Source organism: Pristis pectinata, chromosome 26, assembly GCF_009764475.1.
Source record: "Pristis pectinata isolate sPriPec2 chromosome 26, sPriPec2.1.pri, whole genome shotgun sequence".
NCBI lineage: Eukaryota > Metazoa > Chordata > Chondrichthyes > Rhinopristiformes > Pristidae > Pristis > Pristis pectinata.
Window position 1 is genome coordinate 24176928 of NC_067430.1, and position 26165 is coordinate 24203092.

Here is a 26165-nt window from a genome sequence, read left to right on the forward strand (position 1 = left end):
CAAGAGGATTTAAATACAAAAGTATAGATGCCTTTCTTCAGTTATATCTAGAGAGACGACACCTGGAATACCGTGTGTAGGAAGAGGCTCCTGACCTAAGGAAGGGTGTACTTACAATTGATTGATTCCTGGGATTGTCCTTCGTGGAGACATTAGGCAGACTGACCCTGTACTCTCCAGGGCATAGAAGAATCAGAGATGATCTCATTGAAATGTCCAACGTTCCTCTGGGGCTTGACAGAGTCAATGTGGGGATGGAATGGGGCCTTAATCTCATAATAAGGAGTTGGCCATTCGGAACAGAACTGGAAGGAAATTTCTTCACCCAGAGGATCGTGAATTGTTGAAATTCTCTGCCCAAGAGGGCTGTGGGGCCTCACTTGTTGAGTGCATTGAAGATAGAGATCAAAAGATCTTTCACATATTAAGGGAATTTGGAAATATGAGATTGGTGCAGCGAAGTGATCTTATTGAATGGCAGAGCAGGCACGGGCGGTCACAAGGGTTACTCCTGCGTCCCTTTCCTATTTTCACTTAACTCTTACTCGTGGAATTATTTTGAATCAAGTTGAATCTGAATTTTGTTCCCCCTGCAATATTATATCTCTGCTATTTAGCTGTAAACATCATTTGAAGGAACTTGTAGCCGTTTGGACACATAACCAAAATTAATCAAGACACTTCCTAGAGTATTTGGAATTTGGAGATGAGTTATAGAAGCAAAGATGCCAATGACATTATCTGGATCAACATCACTGGAAAATTATCTCTGGAGGCACTGATCCTTTTCTCTGCAGAATCTGTTCTTCATTTCGTTAATCAAACTTCCATGCCAGTTTCTCAAAAGTTAAACTTGAAGCCTGGCACCCTACACATTGTGGCCACATGGTGGCAGTAAATCACCTGTCTTTCCCTACATTTTCTTCTAATTTGGAGAATTCCTTCGTCTCAATTTCTTGCGGATATACAGCACCTTTAGCATGCTAAAACATCCCAAATATTCTATTAAGGATTATTAAGCGAAATTTTGCATTAAACCACATAAAATGAGATTAGGGCACAAGAGTTAAACTTTAAAGTGTCTTAAAGGAAGAATGAAAGATTGGGGGGAGGGGGGTATTCCCGAACATAATGCCCCAGCAGCTAAACATATGGCTGCAGATGATGACTAAGAGGCCAGAACTGCAGGAACACAGTTACTTCAGAGGTCATAGCCCATGAGGTCATCCATTACTGAACTGAAGATGGGACACATAGGGGAAGGATTTGTGAACTAGAATGAAAGTTGAAAACAATTGAGGTATTGTCGGAATATGGGGAAGGTGAATCAGGGTTATTTCTCTCATACATGAATAGCAGAAGTTTTGTCTGTATATATCCAGGTGAATGCTTATCATAAGTGTTTATCAAAATCCAGCAACTTAAGGTGGTCTCCAGTGCTGTAAATGGCATTCTGAAATATGCAATCAAGTGAGGGGAATGCTCTTTTATAGAACATAGAACGTTACAGCACAGTACAGGCCCTTCGGCCTACAATGTTGTGCCGACATTTTATCCTGCTCTAAGATCCATCTAACCCTTCCCTCCCACATAGCCCCCCATTTCTCTATCATTCATGTGTCAAATATCTCGAATATCTCGAGAGTTTGTGCACGCAGATGTTTTGATGATGATTTCAGGTTTTCTCCAAGCCCATTGTATTTTGATTACTGGGGCCACGATGTCTCAGTCTGTATGGCAGTATCTATCTCTGCCGGTCTTTTATACAAATGAAGCTTTTTGGGTCATGTCACTTACTGTCAGGGGCACTTGTTAATCACATCTCCTATACATGAATGAGAATGCACTGCATACCTTCACCTCTGCCATTAGATATTGGCAATGCATGCCATTAATTAATGGGCTAATAAGTCATGGAGATAATCTAAAAATAAATGAGGAAGTGCTGGAAATATTCAGCATGTCTGACAGCATCTGTGGAGAGAGAAACAGGGTTAATGTTTTAGGATAACATTCAGAACTGATTGACGTACAACTGTGCAGCAGAGTCCCCATTACAGGAGAAATCCATCCCTGACCTTGTGTGTTAGGCGTGTGATATAGCAGTGAGTGGGTCTTGAACCCTGTGTCCAAAATTATCTTCCCTTGACTTCAATGGAACAAAATTACAGAAGCAGAGAACACTGTGTGTTCAAATCTCTTCCCACTCACTCTGTTTATCTTGCCGCAGTAACTGATGAGTACTTCCACCAGAAATAATCCACTGGCTTGGAGTATGTTGCAACAATTACAGGCTGCTGCATCAATGATAGTTCATACTGGGGAAGCATATTCCCTCAGGTGTAAAATTTGCAGTCTTTCTGTTTTATTCCTCACGTTTCTCTTCATTTTAGTTTCTCCTTCCATTGCATGAGAGATTATGTTGAAGATCTGTTTTTCTCTCTCCACAGATGCTATCTGTCCTGTTGTTCCCAGAACATTGTTTTAATTTCTGACTTACATTACCTGCTGTGTTTTACTTTTGCATTACCCTCAGTAGCAAGTCTGTTCCCAGGATCTTACAAGCAACAGTGAGATTGACCAGTTCACTGCTTTGAATGTTGGTCAGAGGGATAACTGTTGGCTGGGTCACTGAGGGAGCTCTCTGCTCTGCTTTGAAAAGGCGCCACTTGGGACTGGGAACACAGTCTTGCTAAGGTGCCTTGTTCAACACCATAAAAGCAGACAAATCCTGCAAGGAAGGCCAATGTGCTCTGTCAGACTATAATCCATGGCAAAGAAAGCTCCTCCTGGCACCACCAGCCAGCACTCAGAGAGTCATAGAGAGGTACAGCGCGTACACAGGCCCTTCAGCCCATCATGTCTGTGCCAACCCACAAGCATCCATTTTCACACTCATTCCACCCTAACCCGTTTTATTCTCCCCACACTCCCATCAACTCCCCCCACCCCCACCCCCAACTAATTCTACCACTCACCTACACACTAGGGGCAACTTACACTGGCCAATCAAGCCCACTGACCCACAGATTTTTGGGATGTGGGAGGAAACGGAGCACCCCAGAGGAAACCCACCCGGTCACAGGGAGGAGGTGGCGACACAGGCAGCACCAGAGGTCAGGATTGAACCCAGGTCACCGGAGCTGTCTAACTGCTGCTCTACTCCCCAGCACAGTATTGACGTGAAGGATTAAGAGACCTGAAGGTTACCAAATGAGCCCAGCTTGACCACACCTAGTGCTGAGTTGACTTTGACTCCGATTATAACACAGTGCTGACTTTGAAGTAGCTCAGAGTGACACCGTGCAGTCATTAGAGGTACACAGTGGAGCATCTATCCATAATGGCTTGTGTCTGTGAATATTTCCTGGGGGAAGCAACTGCTACTGGGACCCGGTACTTCCCCAAAACTGATAAAATAAGGATGTGGTTTATTTCACAGAAACACATGAAATGCGGAGATAAAAGAGCATTCTGCACCACAACTGGCTGCAGTTCAATCATTCCCAATATTCAAACCAGAGGATTGTAAGTGACTCAGGGGATGGCGATTCTCTCAGTTCAATAACTCATCTCCTGCCTTTGGTTGAATTTTTGGTCACTAAAATGGCCGTAGGTGTTACGAGAGGACGTCCCAACTAACCTGAACCAAGGACCAACATGGAAAAGAAGCATGTAAAACTATGTTGACTCTTGACCGTGGGTAAGGTCTGATACTGCTGCTTTTAGGGGAGAGTTTCAGTGCCATGCCCACACACGTGAAACAAAATCGAGAGAGAAAGAAAAGGAACTTTCATTTATATAGCTCCTTTCACATTCTCTCAGGACATCTCACACCCCTTTGAGGTGTAGTCACTGTTGTAAGAGCAGCAGCCAATTTGAATGCAGTCGGCTCCCACAAACAATAATGTGATAAGGATCAAATAATCTGCTTTCTAATGGGGATTGAGGGATAAATATCGCCAGGACACCAGCGTTAACTTCCCCTCTCTCCTTCACTGTAGTCCCATGGGATCCTGTACATCCACGTGAGAGAACAGCCAACACATTACTGTAAATTCTCATTTGAACAACAGCACCTTCGACAGTGCAGCACACCCTCAGGACGGCACCAGAGTGTTGGCCTGGAAATGTTGCGCCTCAGTCTTTGGATTGGGACTTGAGGCCACATCCCTGATTGTTCAGTGTCAGCCGACAGCACCAGGGTCCCACTGAGCCCAGCACCCATCACCAATCCTATGATATAAGGCTATTCCCCCGAGAGCAGCAAATAGGTGTGAACCCTGCAAGGAAGCAGGCACAGTAGTGTAGCAGTTAGCGTAACACTATTACAGCGCCAGCGACCCAGGTTCAAACCTGGCCGCTGTCTGTAAGGAGTTTGAATGTTCTCCCCGTGTCTGCGTGTGTTTCCTCCGGGTGCTCCGGTTTCCTCCCACATTCCAAAGACATACGGGTTAGGAAGTTGTGGGTGTGCTATGTTGGTGCTGGAAGCGTGGCGACACTTGTTGGCTGCCCCCAGAGCACTACGCAAAAAAGATGCATTTCACTGTGTGTTTCGATGTATATGTGACTAATAAAGATATCTTATCTAATCTAATCAATGCTGCATGCCCTACGAGTTTTGTGAAGTGCGGCATTCAGGGACGCTCTTGACTCCCCAGTGCAAGGAATAATGAATGTCAGGCTTAGGTATTGAGGGCGATGGGGAATTTGCACAGAAAAGGAGATGGGGCAGATCAGCCATGATTATATTGGGTGGTGGGGTAGGTTTGAGGGGCTGAGTGGTCTACTCCTGTTCCTATGTTCTTGTGTTCTTGTGAAGAAGTGTGGGCCTTTCGTGGACAACAACCCAAGGACACAAATGAGCCATTCAATGAAATCAAAGCCAATCAGTGACCCTCACACCCACGTTTAGCCAAAGCACAATGGGAGCCATCTGGAAGGGGGAATAGTGCCTTACCTAACAGCATAAAAACAGACACGGCCTCCAATGTTCTCCGCCACACTACAATCAACACCCAGGAAGACGGGAGCCCTTCCTGCACCTCTAATAGTGCAGCACTCCCTATGCACTGTAATGATAAACACCTATCGATCCAAGATTTAAGATTAACGACTGACCCAGGTTCAACACGTAGAAGTGAGTTACAAATATCACTGCTCCCCGCATATTGGAGAGTTTCCTGAAGAGTCTGATTCTTACCCTTAGATACTCTGCTCCCTTTGCAGAATCCTCACCCACCAGAAATGGTTTCTCTTAACTCCATTTGTTCCCCTTTACCCCAGAGAGACAGAGATCCACCCAGCACTGAAACAGGCCCCCTGCCCACCGTATCCATGCCAACTATTTACCTGGACGAGTCCCATTCACCCACATTTGGTCCATAGACTCCTACGCTTTGGTGATTCAAGTGACCATTGAACAATTCATTGTATCGCCTTCTGAGTTTCAGAGATTGGAGCCCAAGTGGGTGTAATCTCTTGCGTATTGGTATTGGTTTATTATTGTCACTCATACCGAGGTCCAGTGAAGAACTTGTCTTGCATACCGATGGTACAGGTCAGTTCATTACACAGTGCAGTTAGATTGAGTTAGTAGAGAGTGCATTGAGGTAGTACAGGTAAAAACAATAACAGTACAGAGTAAAGTGTCACAGCTACAGAGAAATTGCAGTGCAATAAGCTGCAAGGTCACAACAAGGTAGATTGTGAGGACAAAAGTCCATCTCATTATATAAGGGATCAATAAGCTTATCACAGTGGGATAGAAGCTTTCCTTGAGCCTGGTGGTACGTGCCCTCAGGCTCCTGTATCTTCTACCTGATGGAAGAGGAGAGAAGAGAGAATGACCTGAATGGGTGTGGTCGTTGATTATGCTGGCTGCTTCAAGGCAGTGAGAGGTAAAGACAGAGTCCAAGGAGGGGAGGCTGGTGTCCGTAACATGCTGGGCTGTGTCCACAACCCTCTGCAGTGTAATCAGTGAGGTTGCTTTATTCAAAGACATCTTGTACTGGGTCCTGTTCATGCATCACCTTGTGGAGTCTGATCTCCGCAGGTTCCTGAATAAGTAACCCCTCGATTTTGAAATATTCATCCCTGATTTCAATTCCCTCCTTGGCCCTGTGCCTCCTATCTCTGTAACATCTTCCAGCTGTATACCCCTTTCTTGTCACCCTTACTTTTTACCATTCCTGCTCGTAGCAGCCAAGTCCCTACCCTCTGGAACTCCCTCCATAAACCTTCCCATTCTCTCCAGCCCTTTATATTGCTCCTCAAACCCTACTCTCTGACCAAGTCTTTGATCATCTGCACTGGTCTGTGACTTGGCACCAATTGTTGGTTGAGGACACATGTGCAGTGCCTTGGAATGTTCTTGGAGGTGCTGTGGGAAAGGAAGTTATTGTCAATCACCTGATGTTCACAAGGCCTTGCTGTGTACAAACTGGCCCCGGGAACAACAGTGAGTGCACTTCAGAAGGTAATTTGTGGGCAGCGAAGTGCTCTGGGATGCACTGTGGTTGTGAAAAGTGTTATATAATTGCGAGTCATTTCTTTTATTGAACGAGGACCTCATTTGGAGTGCTAAAGCAGCACTTTAGAAGCTTGGACTAGTTCAAGGGGAGGAATTATAAATGACACTTGTTAGAAAACATTACAGCTAGTCTGTTAGCTTTGCTTCCGGACAACTGATGCATTATTTCCCTCACAATAAATGCATGACAGGCTGATGGATATCTTAATGTTGCACTCCATGAAATACGTGAGTTTCTGTGATTTTCTGCAGAACTCCATTATGCGGGTGACCTTGAGGTGATGGATCTTTGTGCATGCAGAATACTGAGAAAAGTCTCGGAATCTTCCTCTGCAGAGTGAGTGGACCCCTACTCCTGTAGCCCAATGAGAGCTGAAATCACTGCGTCCATACCTTCCCTTCTTGAGGTTACTGCTCCAGTCTCCAATGGCAAAGGCATTGAGACGATTGCTCTCCCTCACACTTCATACTGATTTGCTCCTGTAGTGTTTCAAGTCCTTAAGGCCTGTTAACCCAGGGAGCTGCAGGACTTAATTGGGCAGGCTCCTAGGCTTCTGGACTTGTCCAATAGCAGGTGGCCTGGTGGTTAGTCAGCACACAACAAGAGTCACACAGCACAGAAACAGGCCCTTGGCCCACTATGTCCACGCTGGCCCATCTTTCTGGGGAGGGAGGGGAGAGAGTGTCCCGTACCCATTGAAAATAACTTCAGGAACATCCAGCTCTTGGGTGCCATCCCTGGATGGAAGTGTTTCCACATGGACATCCTTCCCAGTCACCCACAGAGACCCAAGAAGGAGTAAGTGAGTAAAAATTCCTCCAATAACATGCATTAAGAACCCCAAGATGCATCATGGGGATGTTAACAAACAAAAATTGCATACAGACCTATTAGTGGCAACTTTGTTTATCTCTCTTCACAGATGCTGCCTGACTTGCTGAGTATCTCCCAGCATTCTAGGGTTTTTTTGCCAAGCCTTCAATGGATCCATTGGTGTGTCTCAGGAACCATGATGGTCAATGGCTTGTAATTCACTGGACAGGCTCTTTAAAACTTCATTGAGAAGCAGGGAAGCACGGAGGGAGTTTCAAGGGAAATTATTGAGGAAGAAAAGGAAGTATTGGCAAGCTGAGCTGAAAGAGGCTTGAAGGGGTCTTACACTGAGCATAAGTGCCAGTAAAGGTCGATCGGCCTGTTTAAATTCTGCAAACTTTGCTGTACATAAATCTTACTGGTTACTTACTCATTGTGGCACAGAAGGAGGCTATTCAGCCCACTGAGTGTATGCTGACTCCCTGCAGAGCAATCCCATTAATCCCATTTCCCTTCTCTTTTTCCCCAGTAGACTTGAAACTTATTCTCCCTCACATGTCTATCAACTCCCCTTAGATTCCTTTTGCCATTTACCTACATTAAGGATTAATTTACAGCGGCCAATTAACCCACCAGCACACCTTTGGGATGTGGGAGGAACCCAGAGAGCGCACGCAGAAACCCACACAAGTAAGTGCAAACTCCGCACAGTCAGGATCGAACCTGAGTCGCTGGAGCTGTGAGGCACTAAGTGCTGGCCCACCCAGTCACCATGGCAACATGGTGGCACAGGTTTCTCCAAGGAAAGTGCAAAAGAGGTTGACAGTGGAAATGTTAAATTAATGCTGAGGTGTAACTGGGAAGTGCAGAAGCATCACCCTTCAAGACTGAGTGAGTGATACAAGGTTAAAGAGGTCCTATTGGGATCAGAAGTCCACACCTGCAATCACATCACCAGCTACCTCAGCAGCTCCTGAGACACTTGTCCATCAAGTACCACAGAGAATTGGCTCCATGGGCTTGTAGCCAGTTAGAGATCTGTGGCATCTACTGCACTATTGGACAGCACTGTCACTGGGTGTGAAGGTCACTCCTTGGTTTGCTTCGAACTTCATCTGCTGCAAGGTTTGAATAAGACTTCAAGCAACATTAAATGGCCGTTAAGGTCCGTACTTTCCTCCCCTCATTTGCTGAACAATAGCAGCAAGATGTCAGTGTAATCACACTGCTGCATTTCCAAAGGCTGGAGGATTATGCGATACAGTAGCAAAGAATGACAGAAATTCCACACTATACAAAGTCACAGCACTGAAGAAGAGATTAGGGAGAAAGGTGACTGTAACACTGAATCATATCTGTAAGGTGGAGGGAATTCCTGCTCTCCAGCAATGGATGTTGGGCCAATAGTCGGCATTTTTTATGCCATGTGAACTCCAACAGCGTCTTCATGTCCCCAGTACGATAAGATAGATTCTTGACCTCACAATCTACCTCGTTATGGCCTTGTACCTTATTGTCCACTTGCACGGCACTATCTCTGTAGCTGTTACACTTTATTCTGTACTCTGTTATTGTTTTACCCTGTACTACCTCAATGCACTGTGTAATGAGTTGATCTGTACAAACCGTATGCAAGTTTTTCACTGTCCCTCGGTACAAGTGACAATAATAAACCAATTCCTAATTCCTGCGAGTTGCTATCAATTGAGTACACAACCCCTTAAGTGTGGTTGGAGCAAATTCAACATTAGTTATCAAAATGGAATTGGTTAAGTATTTGATGTAGAATCTTTTTCCAGTCCATGGGGAAAGATGCAAGGAGAGGGATTATTTGGAGAGCTCCTTCAAAGAGCCGGTCCAAACAGAATGGGCCAAGTGGCCTCTACTTTGCAGGATGATTTAATGAAATTAGTTTGATGGTTCCACAATCATACACCATCATTTCATTTGGGTAGGAAGCAGCTAGATTCAATGCAGGAAAATAACAATTTTCTGCTTCATAGTTAATAATAACTCCTTTTAACACTGAAAAAAATAACCTTAATTCTGGGAGTGTGCGAAAATATTGCAGTAGGATCGATAGAGCCACTTTAGAGTAAATATTCTCAATGGATTCTCAACTACGGGCTGGCAGGTGTGAATTATGTTGGTGTACAAATGGTAGTAAATGCACAGATGGTAAAATGGGACTATTAAATTAGATAAATGTTACAATATGTAATTTAAATAAAAATGTTAATTTAACCACTGCATATTTATTGCATAATAAGTAAATGTACCACATGGAGCTATATCCTACACATCGTTTCAGAATCAATCTGGGATCATCTTCAGATTTTTCTGTTATGAGAAAATAATTTTATAACGAAAATGATTAAATATTTTCAGGAATAGTTCAGGAACTGACCTTTAAACTCTAGGACGGGGTTCTATGAGGGAAAAAGAATGTTTCACATCTCCCTTAAAGTCGATTCTGGAAAAACAGAAAGTGTTGGAGACACTCAACAAGTCAGGGAGCTGCTATGGAGAGAGAAAGAGAAGGGGGAGAGAGGGAGAGTGAGAGTGAGAGAGAGCGAGAGAGAGAGAGAAGATAGCCAGACCACTGAATGACTCAAGTAGTGGTGGCAACACATTGTGAAACAAAATACAAACTGCTGGATGAAATCTATGGGTCGATTAGCTTTTGTGGGGGGGAAAGGAATTGTCGACGTTTCGGGTCGAGACCCTGCATCAGGACTGAGGATGCAGAGGGAAGATGGCCGGTACAAAGAGGAGAGAGAGAGGGTGAGGCTGGGGCCTGTTGGTGATAGGTGGACCAAGGAGGGGTGTGGGATGATGGGCAGAAGGAGCCAGTTGGGGGAGGGGCAGGGCGAGGGGTGGAGTCGGGAGACAAGAGGCAGGTGGGTGATAGTTGGAAGCAGACGAGGAGAGAAAAGGCAGGCAGAGTCAGCTTGGGGGAGGGTGTAGGTGGAGACAGAGGCTGCAGCGCATCACGGACACCAGCCTCCCCTCCTTGGACTCTGTCTTTACCTCTCGCTGTCTTGGTGAAGCAGCCAGCATAATCAAAGACCCCACCCACCCGGGACATTCTCTCTTCAACCCTCTTCCATCAGGTAGAAGATACAGGAGCCTGAGGGCACGTACCACCAGACTTAAGGACAGCTTCTACCCCACTGTGATAAGACTATTGAACGGTTCCCTTATACAATGAGATGGACTATGACCTCACGATCTACCTTGTTGTGACCTTTCACCTTATTGCACTGCACTTTCTCTGTAGCTGTGACACTTTACTCTGTACTGTTATTGTTTTTACCTGTACTACATCAATGCACTCTCTACTAACTCAATGTAACTGCACTGTGTAATGAATCGATCTGTACCATCGGTATGCAAGACAAGTTTTTCACTGGACGTCAGTACAAGTGACAATAATAAACCAATACCAATACCAATAAGTGGGAACACAAAGGCTATCAGTGCTGGAATCTGATAACTAAGGAAGCTGATAACGGGAATCATTGAGAGAGAGATGAAGGGCGCACAGGAGAATCTGCAGATGCTGAAATCTGAAGCAACACACACAAAATGCTGGAGGAACTCAGCAGGTCAGGCAGCATCTGTGGAGGGAAATGAACCGTTGACGTTTCGGGCCGAGACCCTTCTCTCAAGCCTTCTCTCGAAGGGTCTTGGCACGAAATGTTGACTGCTCATTTCCCTCGGCGGATGCTGCCTGACCTGCAGGGATGAAGGGCAGATAGAACCGGGTGGGGTTGATGATCCAGTGGGTGAAGCGTGTGGGTGGTGGGTGGATGGAAGCAGGAGGGGGAGGAGGGACGGAAATGTGTGATGGGGGCTGGAGGGGAATTATGGGAAAGGGAACAAAATGGGTGAAATGTGGCATTAAAGGGTAGAGGATAATAAAAAATATATTTGGGAGGCACGTAAGCAGAATAATATCTGAAGTTATCAGGAAAGAGAAAAAACTATTTCTTTTATTCATTCAAGGGGTGTGGGCTTCCTAGGCTGAGCCAGCGTTTAATTGCCCATCCCTAGTTGCCCTTGAGAAGGTGGTGGTGAGCTGCCTTCTTGAACAGCTGCAGTCACTGAGGCGTGGGTGTCCCCACAATGGTGGAGAAGTGGTCGCGATTCTGCAGTGTGTCCAGTGGGGAGGTGAGGTGCAGTTCCTCCAGCTCACGTTGGACATCACTGGGGTTGGGTAGGAGACCGAGGACACCGGGAGTGGTACAGAGGAAGGGTAACCAATCCTCTGAGGTTGTCCTGTGGGACTCCAGGATCCTGAAGCCAGATGTTTGGTAGAAACGTCATTGGGAAATTTTAAAGCGGTTGCATTTCTCTTCCTGAATATTCTTTGAACAGTTGTATTTATTATTTATAAAAGCAGTTGGATAGTTTGAGAATTGGAGAGGGAGGGACTAAAGGCTCTAGAGATGGTCAGAACAGATTTACCACTCTGGATTCAGATCAGCTGAGCAGTAAACACTAAGAAAGAAAGAAGGAGCATTGATTTCCACCGTGAGTCTCAGGATACCCCATGACACTTTACAACCAGTGAAGTACTTTGCGGAGTGTAGCCTCTGTTGCAACATAAGAAATGCATCAGCCAATTTACACAATAGAATTTTATTATACAAAATATAACTATTAAAATGGAAGCTGTTATTGCTTTCCTAAATGGTGATGAAACATGGGGTTTAGAGTGCTGTAAAACCTTGGCACTTGTGGTGAACACAGTGTTAGGTTCTCATCCTGGTTTCCTTATCCCAGTGGGCGACTTGGAAGTGGCAGCTGGTGCCAAACGCCAGCTCTTTCTTGTTGTTTACAAAACCTACATTATTTAATACCCTTGCCTCACACACTTCGGTGTAAAGCTACAAAAGGGTTTATGCATGTGATAAATTTAAAATGAAATTACGCAAACCTAGTTCTTTAAACGAGGGACTAGTTCGACTTTGTAATAAGCAGTGGTTAGTCAGTGCAGTTGGCAAAGAGCCCCCCACCTTCTTATTCTGGCTTCTGCCCTCTTCTCTTCCAGTCCTGATGAAGGGTCTCGGCCCGAAACATCGACTGTTCATTTCCCTCCACAGACGCTGCCTGACTTGCTGAGTTCCTCCAGCACTTTTTGAGTATTGCTCCAGATTCCAGCATCTGCAGAATTTCTTGTGCCTCTACACAAGGAGTATATCTGGAGCAGCACTAATAAAGTGGGCAGCGTATGACCAGGACACCAATAATGAGAATATTTAATACATTTCTCACATTATTAATGACACTGGAAAAACAAATACTTCAACTAAACAGGTCCAAAAAGAGTTGGTAAATCATCAAACATAGAGGTGGTAATAGTCAGTTAGGGACAGTTCCCACACCCACTGAAGGAGGTTATCTAACTTACAGTTCTCAGGAACCAGGCTTAAACCAGAGGCTATTCATAAAATCATTTCCAGTACATCAGATCATGAAAGGTCTTTGAAAGGCGGATACAGGGAGAATGTTCCCACTTCTGGGAGAGAGCTGGAGGCCATCAATATAAACTGAGAAATCCAATAGGGAATTCAGAAGAAGTTTCTTTACCAATGAGTGGTTGGAATGTGGAACTCGCTCCCAAAGGAGGATTTGAAGTGAATGTATAGATACACTTGAGAAGAGAATGGACACGTGTATGAGGGACCAGTGGACAGAGAGTTAAGATGAAGAAAAATGAGGGGGAGGCTTGGGTGCGTGAACTGATTTCTGTGTCATATATACTATGTAGTCCAATTAATATCTGTTATTGTACTATTAGCAATTCAATTTTAAACAGTTTTACACAACTTGATGCTGATACTTGTCATCATTTATGATAGTGAGTCTTCATGGAAACCTATTGTGGTTGTAGTAGTTTTATTTAATGCAAATAATAGTTTCAAACATAAATTAAATCATTCTCTTTACTTATACACTCATACCTTCATTGACATTTCTTTGTGTTGCCATGTTTTCTTACTTTGCACTTTGATGGACTGGCTGTCTAATGAGCACAGTTGCGGCATCAGTATTTGATAATATCGAGAGGTAGTGCCTGCCTTGACATGTCTGCATGTGCACAAAGATTGTGCCGTCCAAAAAAAAATCACTGAGGAGAACAAAGTGCGTAAACATTAATAAGCAGCGAGTGAATAGAGGAGGTTATTGATATTGAGAGCAGATTAGAGTGGCAACCAAGGAAGTGAGAGGACAGAGCCTTGAGTTAATGCAGTATGTCTAAAATGAGAAAAAGCTCCATCAAGGACAGGCTACTTGAACTTCCAAAAATAAGATATTACATTGATGCTCACCAAATTAACTTTTTATGATATTCAGTGAAATCAAATACCTTTCTTCACTTAGCCACGAGACAACTGTCATTAGAGGACAGCAATTAGTTTTAAGAAATAGCCTCCAAGTCTTTCCAGCATCAACTGAGTCCACAGTATGTCTAAGATGTGGGTAGGCACGGTAGTGTAGCGGTCAACGTAAGTCTATTACAGCGCCAGCGACCCGGGTTCAATTCCAGCCACTGTCTGTAAGGAGCTTGTACGTTCTCCGCGTGTCTGCGTGGGTTTCCTCCCGGTACTCCCACATTCCAAAGACGTATGGGTTAGGAAGTTGCGGGCATGCTATGTTCGCGGCAGAAGAGTGGCGACACTTGCGGCTGCTTCCAAAACACTCTACGCAAGAGATGCATTTCACTGTGTGTTTCAATGTACAGGTGACTAATAAAAGATATCTTATCCCTAGAATGGAGTCCCTTTTTATACTCAATCAACTCTGAGGGCCAGGCCACACATATGACACCATACTCTTAGAGCAGTCTACTTCCAGCTCTGTCTTGAGAAAAGATCACCAGGTGGTCAGATGAACAGATTCAAGGGTATTCTCAAACCCTCCCCGCCATCGAGGACATCTTCAAGAGGGCGGTGCCTCAGGAAGGTGGCATCCATCACTAAGGACCCTCACCTCCAGGACATGCACTCTTGTAACTACCATCGGGGAGGAGGTACAGGAGCCTGAAGACCCACACTCAACGATTCAGAAACAGCTTCTTCCCCTCCACCATCGGATTTCTGAACAGCCCATGAACCCACAAACACTACCTTGTTATTCCTTTATTTTGCACTACTTATTTATTTTGTCATTTCTGTCTTTGCACTGTACTGCTGCCACAAAATAACAAATTTAATGTAATTTAAGTCAGTGATAATAAACCTGATTCTGAAATGTTAATGTCCCCGCTGATACCTTGGGGAACCTTGGCCCATGACCACACAGAACAGAGAAGGAACATTTGGCATGTCATTGAGATCTTCGAGCCCATTCACTGGGAGAACACCGAAGCCCAACAGCACCCCTTAAACTGCCCTGCCAGGCATCTCCTTCCCTGTAACTGGTACACTGGCTTCATTAGTCACCTCACGTCCCACAGACCCGGAGCGGGCGCAAGTTATCCTCGATCCCAAGGGACCGCATAAGCTGAGGGACCGGTTGTAAAACACACTCAGCCCCTCTCTTTTCCTGCTCTGCTGACATGGTGGTAAGTCCACTGACCTCCAGCTCGTCAGTCAGTTCCATTCACTCCAGTCCGTTTAATTTTAATCTTGGAAGCAACAGCTTGTGCTGTGGAAGAATTAACCGCAAGTCACAAAGCAAGCAATTCTACCAGTGACCCCTGCAATGTCAATGAATGTTCAACAAAAATTACAATTTGATTCATATTTCTGTCCTTCCCCAACTTTTAACTCTTTTTATGTATAATTGAGAAGGATCCATAGGCAAGAGTGGAGCCTGCAGTATTTGAACTGGTTCACTTAGAAGCTTCTTTAATATAATAATTTAATATTTTAATATATATTTAATAATAAGATGATTTGTGGGACCTTAAATGTGACATTTCCACCTGTTACACAGCATAATAGTTAGGTAGTAATGAGCTGTTAAGATGACCTACTTTAGATGAACAATTAACAGATTAACATTTTCAACAGAGTGAAGAGGATGCAAATGACATTCTGAATATTCCAACAGAACAGGTTTAGATAGAAGTTAATGGAGGGGAACATTTGCTTTTAACTAGGCATCTAATTTGGGAATTAATTCAAGGCAAACCTCTGGGAAAAAAGGAAAGGAAAAATAAAACCAGAAGAAAGCTAGAGCCATAGAAAATTACAACTGGGTCAATATCATTTGGCTCTTTCCATTGTGCTAACCAAGAAATATTGTTGACAATAAATCATCTTCCCAGGCTCAGTGGGCTACTGTTCTTCCTGCATTTACCAAGGGTCCTTTTAGATATGATCAGTGTTTCTGCCCCCACCATCCTTTCGAGGAGTGTGTTTTAAACCCCCAAACCCATCCACAATCCCAATTTTTTGAGGGAAAAAAAATAGTTTCCTCAGCTCTCCTTCGAATCCGTCTACAATTATGTCCCATGTTATTGACCTGTCTGCCCAAGGAAACAGGTCTTTCCGATTCATTCTGTCTAGGCCTGGTATAATTCCTTCACACGACTATTAAATCGTTCCCCAGCTTCTTCCTTTTCTATGAAAGGCAGCCAATCCTTGCTGATAACTACTCTCCTGTCCTTTTTCTCCTGCTGTCACGTCCTTCCTGCGGCATGCAAGATGGCACCCCCTCTGTACCATTCAGATGATCAGCTAAGATATTGTTTCACACTTGAGTCTCTCTGGGGTAGAATCAAACCTACAAATACCTACTTTAGAACTCAGGATGTTACCCTCCGTACAACAGTTGACATGGTGGAATGCAAACAAAATAACCTTTAAAATATATAAAAAGCAATATTTAATAAACTCCAACACTAAGATAAATGACTTGAAAGCATACTTGAACGATTAAGAGATTGCATCTTGCTATTTTTCAGTGCTTCAAGAATGCTTATTAGAGCTTTGAGAAGGGCTGACATTGACATGTTTTGTTGAAGTCACAACTGTGGACAAATGGTGAATTTCTCTGTTGTTCATGTGGCTTATTTTATCACTTAACCTATCATTTGACCACTAAACTTATTACAAAGTGAAAAATTTCCTTTTTATCTTTTTATTTCTCATTCAAAGGAGTGAGGAACATATGTCCCACATCTGGCTGATGTACCATATGCTTTAAAGTCAATTTTATTAATCTATTTCAGTGTTCCCCCCAAGATGCTTACAATAAATTAGCTTTGAAATCATAATGCAGCTTTTTAGTTTGTTGACAAAGTTAACTAAGATAGTGGTGCCATTAGCATGTGCCTCAAATGCTTATAAATACCAGACCAGATGTGTAGATCAACGTAAACCGGAACAAAAATTATCAATGACATGCTTCCATTTCCTTGATCTTTAGCATCTTTTGGAGCTGTGTGCAAGCTGCAGCTTGATAGCACATCTTTTTAATTTGCTGCAGTCTTCACAAAAAAAAGGCTGTTTTTCTTTTTTTAGACTATTTTCCCTTCCTTCAGCCACTGATGCACATTGTCTGTGGCCTCAGGGTAAGTTGAAATGGGTTGCAGACCACTGGAGTTGCATGTGTTGGGTGGTGCAGGAAAGGAGGGTGGTTGGGGGGGGAGGGGGGTGAGATGGAGAATCTGCCAGGACTAATGCTCCCTTCCGTAAGATAGGTGACGACTCTCACTTGTGGTAAATGATGAAGGCCTCCGTAAACTGCACCTTACTCCAGTCCTTGCTTTCACCTGTGTCAGCCTTCCACAGTCTTCACACACTTCTGCTGTTTTGGGTTAACGTTGCTACAATAGCATCGGTCTATGTGAAGATACGTCTTGCTCTTGGTGAGAATGTGGGCAGTGGCTCAAGGTCAAATATCAGAACTGAGGGAGTACTACACTGCCATGGGAGCCAATTTGGATAAGATCTTAAACGTGCTATCTTTGTTCTTGTGGGTAGGTACTAATGGTCCCTCTTATACACTCAACAGGGTAGATGCAGCATCCTCTAGCTGGGCTGACTAGAACCAGGGGTCATAGTCTCAAACTAAGAGGTCAGACATGCAGGACAGAGAAAAGAAAGTACGTCATCACCCCGAGGGTGGTGGATCTCTAGAAGTCTCTACCCAGGTGTGTTGTGGAGGCACCATTGCTAGGTATATTGAGGATATATTTTAGATATTACGGAAATCAAGGGACATAGGGATAGTGCAGGAAACTGGTTATGAGGTAAAAGATCAGCCATAATCTTACTGAATGCAGAACTTTCTGCTCCTGCTTGTATTTCTTATGTTCTCATGGCACCATTTTGGAGCAGTGGAGGCATTTCTCAGACTCCCAATGTTTACCCCTTAGCAGGATCAAAACACATCCCCTACTCATTATCACGCCACTGCTTGTGGGAGCTTACTGCACACAAACTGGCAGCCAACATTTCCAACATGGCAACAAGATGACACTGCAAAAGTACTTCATTAGCCGAAAAATACATTGCCACATCCCAAATACATTACAGAGAAATACACTACCGACTAGCTATGCTAGTCTCTCCTTTTGCAAATTAGTTAGTCAGTCCTGACATGAAACTATACAATCCGGGATACCAATCATTAACTTTCAGGTTAACACGTTCGATAAGGTTAGTGATTAATCCCGACTATTTAAGCTGCTTTTTTATTAAATAGATTTCCTTCTATTCTTCAGCAACGCAATATCTGTGCTGTTTTCATATGTCTGGCGTGCCAGTGAAGACAGAGTGAGATCAATGATTTATTGAGGAAGACAGATGTATCGGATTCCCCTGTGCTATCTTTACCAGTGAATGATCCCCAGAGAAGGAGGGCCTTGTCTCTTTAATCTTTTCCCTACTGATGCTCTTCCTGTATGGTTTCCCCAATAAATGTGACATTGAGTAACTCATGGAATGTTGTGACTTACAATGAAATTAAGTTAAGAATCTAAATTTCACCGCATTAAATCCGAGGGTTTGCTAAAGCTACCAGCAACAGGCGATGGCTTTTTGTGTGTGGTTGTTCCAGAGGGAAGAGCATCTATCTTTTGTCAGTAACGTTCACAGCTCGAGTATATCCCTTCCAGTTATTTTCTGCCAGTTATTTTGTTGTAAAATGAGCCGTCTGCAAAAATGGTAGAGAGTTATGTTACTTTGTTGACAAGTTGTGTGTGTGTGTGTGTGTGTGTGTGTCTCTGAGTTCACATCTGTGTGTGTGTGTGTGTTTGTGCATGGGGGAGCTGTGAATGCATGAGTGTGGGAGGGTTGGGGAAGGGTTGAGGTAAGTATGGGAGGGGGTATGTGTTGTGAGAGAAGAGGAGGGCTGTGATCCATGGAAAGTCTGATATTTTATTTAATTTCTTTTTGGTCTTGTTTAAGACCAATTGCCTGTGAATCCTTATTTTATCTGAAAGAAGAAAATACAATTCTCTGAAATGAGACTGCATCGTGCCACAGTTTCACCCACTACACAATTCAATTATAGTGAAAAACTGGGGATTTTCTGTATGAAAACTGCACTTTTCATTCAGGATCCTCTGTGCTCCTGAGTCACTGACACTTAGGGCAGGCTGGACATTCACACTGGTGTCCACTGGCTCGCAAAGCAGGTCACTCACACAGAAGCAGGCACTCACACGGCTTTTAAGGACAGCTTCAGCATTATTTTGGGTAAGAAGTTCCCAACTTTTTCCTCAGCTTGACACTGAAACCATGCAACTTTCATCAACCCCAAAAGGATGCAGCTAAGACACAGGCAACACATCATAAATACACATTGCAGTTCCTGGTTATGGTCACTGTTTTAACTCTGAAATCTTGACAGCACATTCATCTACTAATTCTGCAGGACCTTTAGCTACAAAACTTCCAGTTATTGCCTTCATGTTCATAATATCAGAATGTTCTCTGTAAAGCTCTTCTGTAACTTGACTTCTCAACATCCATTATACAACAACCGTGTCCCCATTTAACAAACCTTATTCCATTGACAATTCATATTGTCAGTTAAAGAACAGTCTCCTGGATCTTTGTCTGATTCAGTCCATCCCTTTAAATGAGTTTTAGAACAACCTCTTATTGTACCTTCTCGAATACCTCCAGGAATTCAATCTCATCTTTAACATGAAGAACTTGCCTTCAGACCCTATATCTGAATTTTCGTATATGGTAACCTTAATAACACATCTGCAATCACATTTCAACTCAAACTTCTATATTTGATTATTTAATGATACTGAGGCAAGAGGATGACCTATTTTTGAATTCCTGACACATCCATTGGCAGCATTGTCAAATTACGTCCAAGAATATCTAATAAAGGTAAGACCGAAGTAAAAGCCCAAGAGGTATTGCCAAAACGTTTTTCACTCCAAAGGTAATTCCTTGTGCTTCTTTTTAGACTTGAACATTTTCTCTTGCTCTTCATTAATGGGAATGATTTAATAGGTTTCACTTCACCAACATCCAGCACATGCCTGACGCCAGCCTTTACTGCATAATTCAAAGCATCACACACAGCTTTCAAACTACATGTCATATTGTAAGAAATGAACAAAGACTCACTTCCTTGGCTTTTTATTATGTAGGTGATGCCTTTTCCTGCTCTTTATCCCAATTCTATTTTCTGTCTTTCTTCATTAACTAATGCAATAGCATCAGAACTGTTGCCAGATCTGGCAGAAATCTAGCATAGTAGAGTACCTTGCCCGGGAACGATCTAAGTTCCTCAACATCTTCAGGTTTCCCTGTCTCCAAAGTTACTCCCTCCCTACATTTAATGGTTGGTAATCCATTCACTCTACTTTTAGTCCAAGGTAAATTACTTTCTGTACACACTTCTTTAGAGCTTTGCGTTGTGCTTGTGTCATCACATCTACACTTCTAAATTCAAACGTGTGCTTCACTGTTGGTGGCTATGACTACATCATCATGATTACATAGACATTGACCTGTACCTTGCAGTATCTTCTCCATGGTATCTTCTGAAATCTTCACTACACATTCTGTGTATGAGATCTTCATATGTATTGATGAACACCAATGACAAATTGTATTTGACTTACCATTAGCCTTCTCCACCTGTGCTCCACTACAAGTGGGATTGTCCAGACATTCTGACTTGCCTTCTCTGGAACTCCATTCACTTGTATTTCCAGTGCTTTCCTCTTCTCCTAAGATGCTTCCACGGGTTTGAAGGTGACTTGTTTCTACTCCAGTTTTGTGGAGTCTGTGTGGGACCCGCAGACTGTGCCACAAGAGGGTCAGGAGGGCTTGGGAGGACAGGTGAGGCCGTGAGGTGGTGTGCTCTCCATGCTGAGGTTCTGTGCGCTCCGGGCATATGGACTTGAGGATTTTGGTGCCATCCCAAATGCTCCTTCAGCACCTTGAGCAGTGACGGACCAGGGATTCCCAGGAGTCAGTGTGGATGCCGCATTTCTTCAAGAGGGTTTTGAGAATGTCCTGGAATTTATTCCTCTGTTCACCTTCTCTCTTCTCTCCTCTTCCATCGGGTAGAAGATACAGGAGCCTGAAGGCATGTACCACCAGACTTAAGGACAGCTTCTACCCCACTGTGATAAGACTATTGAACGGTTCCCTTATACGATGAGATGGACTATGACCTCACGATCTACCTTGTTGTAACCTGCACCTTATTGCACTGCACTTTCTCTGTAGCTGTGACACTTTACTCAGTACTGTTATTGTTTTTACCTGTACTACATCAATGCACTCTGTACTAACTCAATGTAACTGTACTGTGTAATGAATTGACCTGTACGATCGGTTTGTAAGACAAGCTTTTCACTGTACCTCGGTACAAGTGACAATAATAAACCAATACCAATACCAATACCTGGTAATCTCTTCTCTTTAGGATACTGCACTCAGTGCTCATAAGATGGTATCCTTTTCATTGGAGAAACCAAATGTAGATTGGGTAACTACTTTGTAGAACAGGTCTGCAAGAACTGCCCTGAGCTTCTTGTTGACAATCACCTTAATTCTCCATCCCATTCCCACTCTGACCTTCTTGAATTTGGTCACTTACACCCATTCAACAAAACTCCAGCACCTCAGCTTCTGACAAGACACTTAGTCATGGAGTCTTGAGTCACAGGGCTTATACACCATAGAAACAGGCCCTTCGGCCCAATGTGTCTGTACTGATCAAGTTGCCTAACTGAGCTAGTCCCATTTGCCCGTGTTTGGTCCATGTCCCTCTAAACCTTTCCTATCCATGTAACTGTCCAAGTGCCTTTTAAATGGTATAATTATCCCCACCCCTACCACTTCCTCTGGCAGCTCGTTCCTTATACGCACCATGCTCTGTGTGAAAAGCTTACCCCTCAGGTCCTTTCACAACTCTCCAAACTTAATATCAAATCCAACAATCTCAGATCACCAGCCTTTCCAGTTTGTATAAGAATTGGCCAGTTCTGATGAAAGGTCATCAACTTGCCACATTTTCTCTCTCTGCAGATGCTGGCTGGCATTCAGAGTATTTTCTGTTTTATTTCAGGTTTCCAGCATCTGCGATATATCTCACAGATCCAGCATTTTTTTTCACACACTTCGCTGTTCTCATACTTCTCCCTCTGTGCACATCTCCTCCAGGTGGATCATCTGCTGTTAACAAACCTTCACCACTCTCTTTCAGCTAGCACCAACCCCACCTGGTTCCCTTGGTCTCTATCCTATCGCAGACATTCCCTGTGTTCTCGCCATCCCTCCTTCTCTACAACTTAAGATACATTTGATTTCTGGCATTCCCTAGTTTTGACACAAGGTCATCACTTGAAACATTAGCTCTGTTTTTTCTCTCCACAGTCGCTGTCCAGCCTACTATATATTCCATTATTTTCTGTTTTTAACTCAGATTTGGAGCATCTGCAATTTTCTGTATTGGTATTGATTAGTGTGGAACTTGCTGGGGAATCCATCTGTCTCTGTGGGGAAGGTTACAGTCAGAGGAATGCTGGCCTGACACTGTAAGATGTTCTTTTAATACACATTAGTTGTTGTTTAAATAACTAACTGTTTCCTGGAGAGCAAGATGTTGAGACAAGAATCTGATATGTTTAATGTGATCACTTCTCATTCCACTGAACAAGACTCAATCCTTCCACACGGGACCTCCCCCTCATCGCCATAATCAATGTCGTAAATCTCCACTGTGCCTCCCCCAAGACAGTGTCTTCAGCATCTTCATCAACCGCGCTCTCACCTCCATCACAACACCAGTGGAACTTCACAGTCTTCATCCCTATTCACAGTGACTCTGATCATTAAATAGCTCCTCTCAGTCCACAGTAGGACGAACACAGTATCCAGGCTTTGACTGTGAACAGCCGGGTAATGTTCACCAGTGTAATAGTCATCCTGCTCAGTACGAGAGGAAGTGCAGGGTCGGACATTCGGTTCTTGGCTCAGGAGCTGATGATGGGAAGCCAACCATCCGCGGGATTATGACTGAACGCATCTAAGTCAGAATTCGACCTCAGCATTGCACTGGAGGTCATCTTTGCCCAGAAGAGCAGCTAGTCAGCAAAATAGCCTTACGAGGTGGGTAGGGGCTGGGATACCCTATGGATGAGGTTCACCTCTCTATCATATGCAAGACTGAATTCATGAGTGCAATGGAATGCTCACCACTTGGGGCACTCAAGAAACTTGACACCATCCCTTCCAGGCTTGACAGATGATCATCACCAAGACTCAATATCACTTCCCAGTATTGCTTCAGGATGTACTAACTCATAAAGTACCCTGCAACAACTCATTGACCTTTTAGTGTTGACATCCCCAGCTCAGTGACCCCTTCTGTCAAGGATGATTAGTGAGCTACAGGCAATCTGCTGGAAGAACTCAGTGGGTCAAACAGCATTGGTGGGAGGAAAGGAATTGTCGACGCTTTGTTGACGATTCCTTTCCTCCCGCAGATGCTGCTCGACCTGTTGAGTCCTTGAGCAGATTGTTGCTCCAGGTTCCAGCGTCCACAGTCTCGTGTGTCTCCTGGCTAGTGAACTTGTAGAAACATCTTCCTTCACACCTCATACTGTAAATCGTGCCTCTATTGGCATGGTAGTGTAGCAGTTAGCGTAACACTATTACAGCACTAGCGACCCAGGTTCAATTCTGGCCACTGTCTGTTAGGAGTTTGTACGTTTTCCCCATGTCTGCATGGATTTCCTCTGGGTGCTCCGGTTTCCTCCCACATTCCAAAGACGTACGGGTTAGGAGGTTGTGATCATGCTATGTTGGCGCCGGAAGCGTGGCGACACTTGCGGGCTGCCCCCAGAACACTCCACGCAAAAGATGCATTTCACTGCGTTTCGATGTACATGTGACTAATAAAGATGTCTTATCTTTTTGTTGCTGTGCGTCAGAATCCAGGAATTACCTCCCGAATCTCCCTGTCTGTGGAGGAACAACAGGAAATTAAGAAGCATGTCCACCACTGGCTTCTCAACAATTATGTAAGGTTACCAAACCAGTTTGTAGAACCCTAGTCTGTTGATGCACAGGCATGGGTTTGACTCTATCAAAGCAGTTTCGGGTTTGAATTCAAAAGGGTTAAAAAAAACTGAAATAAATATGAATATTGGAAACCAATAGTAATCGTGAAATCACCAGATTATTATAAAGCCCCTTCTGATTCACTAATGACATTCAGGGAAGTAAAGCTGCTGGCAATATCCCTCTGGTCTACATGTTACCCTAGACCTGCCGCTCTCGTTGACTCTTACTTGCCTCCACAGTTCAGGGGCAATTAGAGATGGGCAAAAAATTCCTGCCTTGCCAGGACTGCCCACACCATGTGAACAAATGTTAGTAAAAGAGAAGGATTGGTTAAGAGACTATGGCACACCAGTTAGTTCTATAAGAGGCAACTCTTCTGTGGGATTAATTGAATGAGGAAGATACTCCTCGTCATTTACAAAAGCCCTCATTGCATTTGGCAATCTGAGCCAAATCACGGCCTATAAAAACACAGAAAATGGGAACAGGAGTAGGCCACTCGGCCCCTCAAACCTGCCCTATCATTCAATATGATCATGGCTGATCTGCCCTAAGCCCTGAACTCCTCTACTCTGCCAGTTCCCCAGAGCCCTCAATTCCCCACTTTCCAAAATGTATCCAAAGCTCTGTAAGTACCTCCAATGATTTAACAACTTACTGGGGGATAAATTCACTGTTCCACTGTGGTTTCAGGTTGAGGAAGGAACCTCCCTGCTGTCTTGCATGATCATGCATTGCTGGTAACATGGATTTCTGGATTTTTGACAGTGGCACGCTGCTGATCCTGACAACGACATTGTCAACTCAATTTTCAGGTACGTATTTTCTACCAGACCACAGGGATCAATTTTATAGAATAAAATATTGGATCTCTGACACACACCAATAAATGCAGCTGTACTTTTCCCCTTAATAGTGAATATTACAAATAATAGGCTGCTAATTCTTGCCTTTTCAGTTGAGGCTCACCTGTATAAAATATGCAGTTTTAACCAGCTACAATCAGTCTTCTTTCTTATTGTGAACTCCAGTCCCTGTGACACAGATGGGAGAAGTAAGTTAATCTTCCTTAACATCCTTTAATTGGTGGAATGACATCAGAAATATTGAGTATTAGGTGCCTGCTATTCTGCCAGTGATTCTTCATGACCACTGCTTCATCCATTAGTGTAAATGGATTTCTTTCTCAATTATGATGGTCTTTCCTTCAAGTGGAAAATGTGTCCATCAGTTCAAGACTGTCAGTGTTTGATCGTACCATGCAAGACTGAGGGACACAAACTGTGCAGTTAACCTTTTATTTCACATTTTAACACATGCTTTAATTGTTCAGCCTGCTGCTCAATAATTGTGCTTGGCAGGACAGCCTTTTCTCTAATCCAAGGCTACTGTGTTCTTGTTGTCCAACTCTTCATATTGCAACCAGCTTAGAATGCCTGATGATCAACATAAAAAATGTTTGGTGCACAATACAGGCTGCGTTAGAAATTCTTTCATACCGTGCAATATTTTCATGTGCTGCATAAAGGAATTTAATCTCAATCCCAATCATTAAATATAACTTGGATCTTTGTGTATGGGTCACACTCCATCAAAGATTCTTTCCATGTTCACACTGTGTAGGATGCCAGGCACACACAGTGAAGCCAAACAGATGCAGTGCACATCTTGCCGATACTTGCATAGAATTCACTCGCTCAAGGACAGAGTGGGCCATTCACACTGAAACACACAGCCTTAGCTTCAAGCTAGAGGGTACCCTCGGCTTTCCTGGCCCATGATATAGATTCTGGGTTACCTGTCCTCTGGAGTGTGTTCTGACCAATCCATTCTCTCACTTCTGATACAGTTCAGGCCCCAATTATATCTTTATTCCCACCTCTCTAAGCCTCAGTAATATTACATCTCCAGTGTTACCTCTCTTCCCACCACTTGATTATGTGTCTACCTCTCTATTCTTCCTCTTTAAGTCACTTCCTCAGATGCCTTGACCACTGATGTCCCTTCCCTCACTGTGCTTTCCCTCCATGACCTTTTCCCAGATCTCTCTTTCTCTGATGTCCTGACCATTGATGTATTGATCCCTGGTTTTCCTTCTCTCAGTGTCCATTCTCTCAATGGCCCTTACCTCTTTTCCCCTCTTCACCTCCATCTTACCAAGATTCAGGGCAGACTGAGACCATCACAACAAATGTGGCCAATATCTGAAATTCCACTTCTCCCTCAGATTTGTTCATATCTGTGCTGCAACCAGTCTCTCCCTCACGTAGTCGGGCCCTGTGTACAGAACCAGTCTCTCCTGCACACT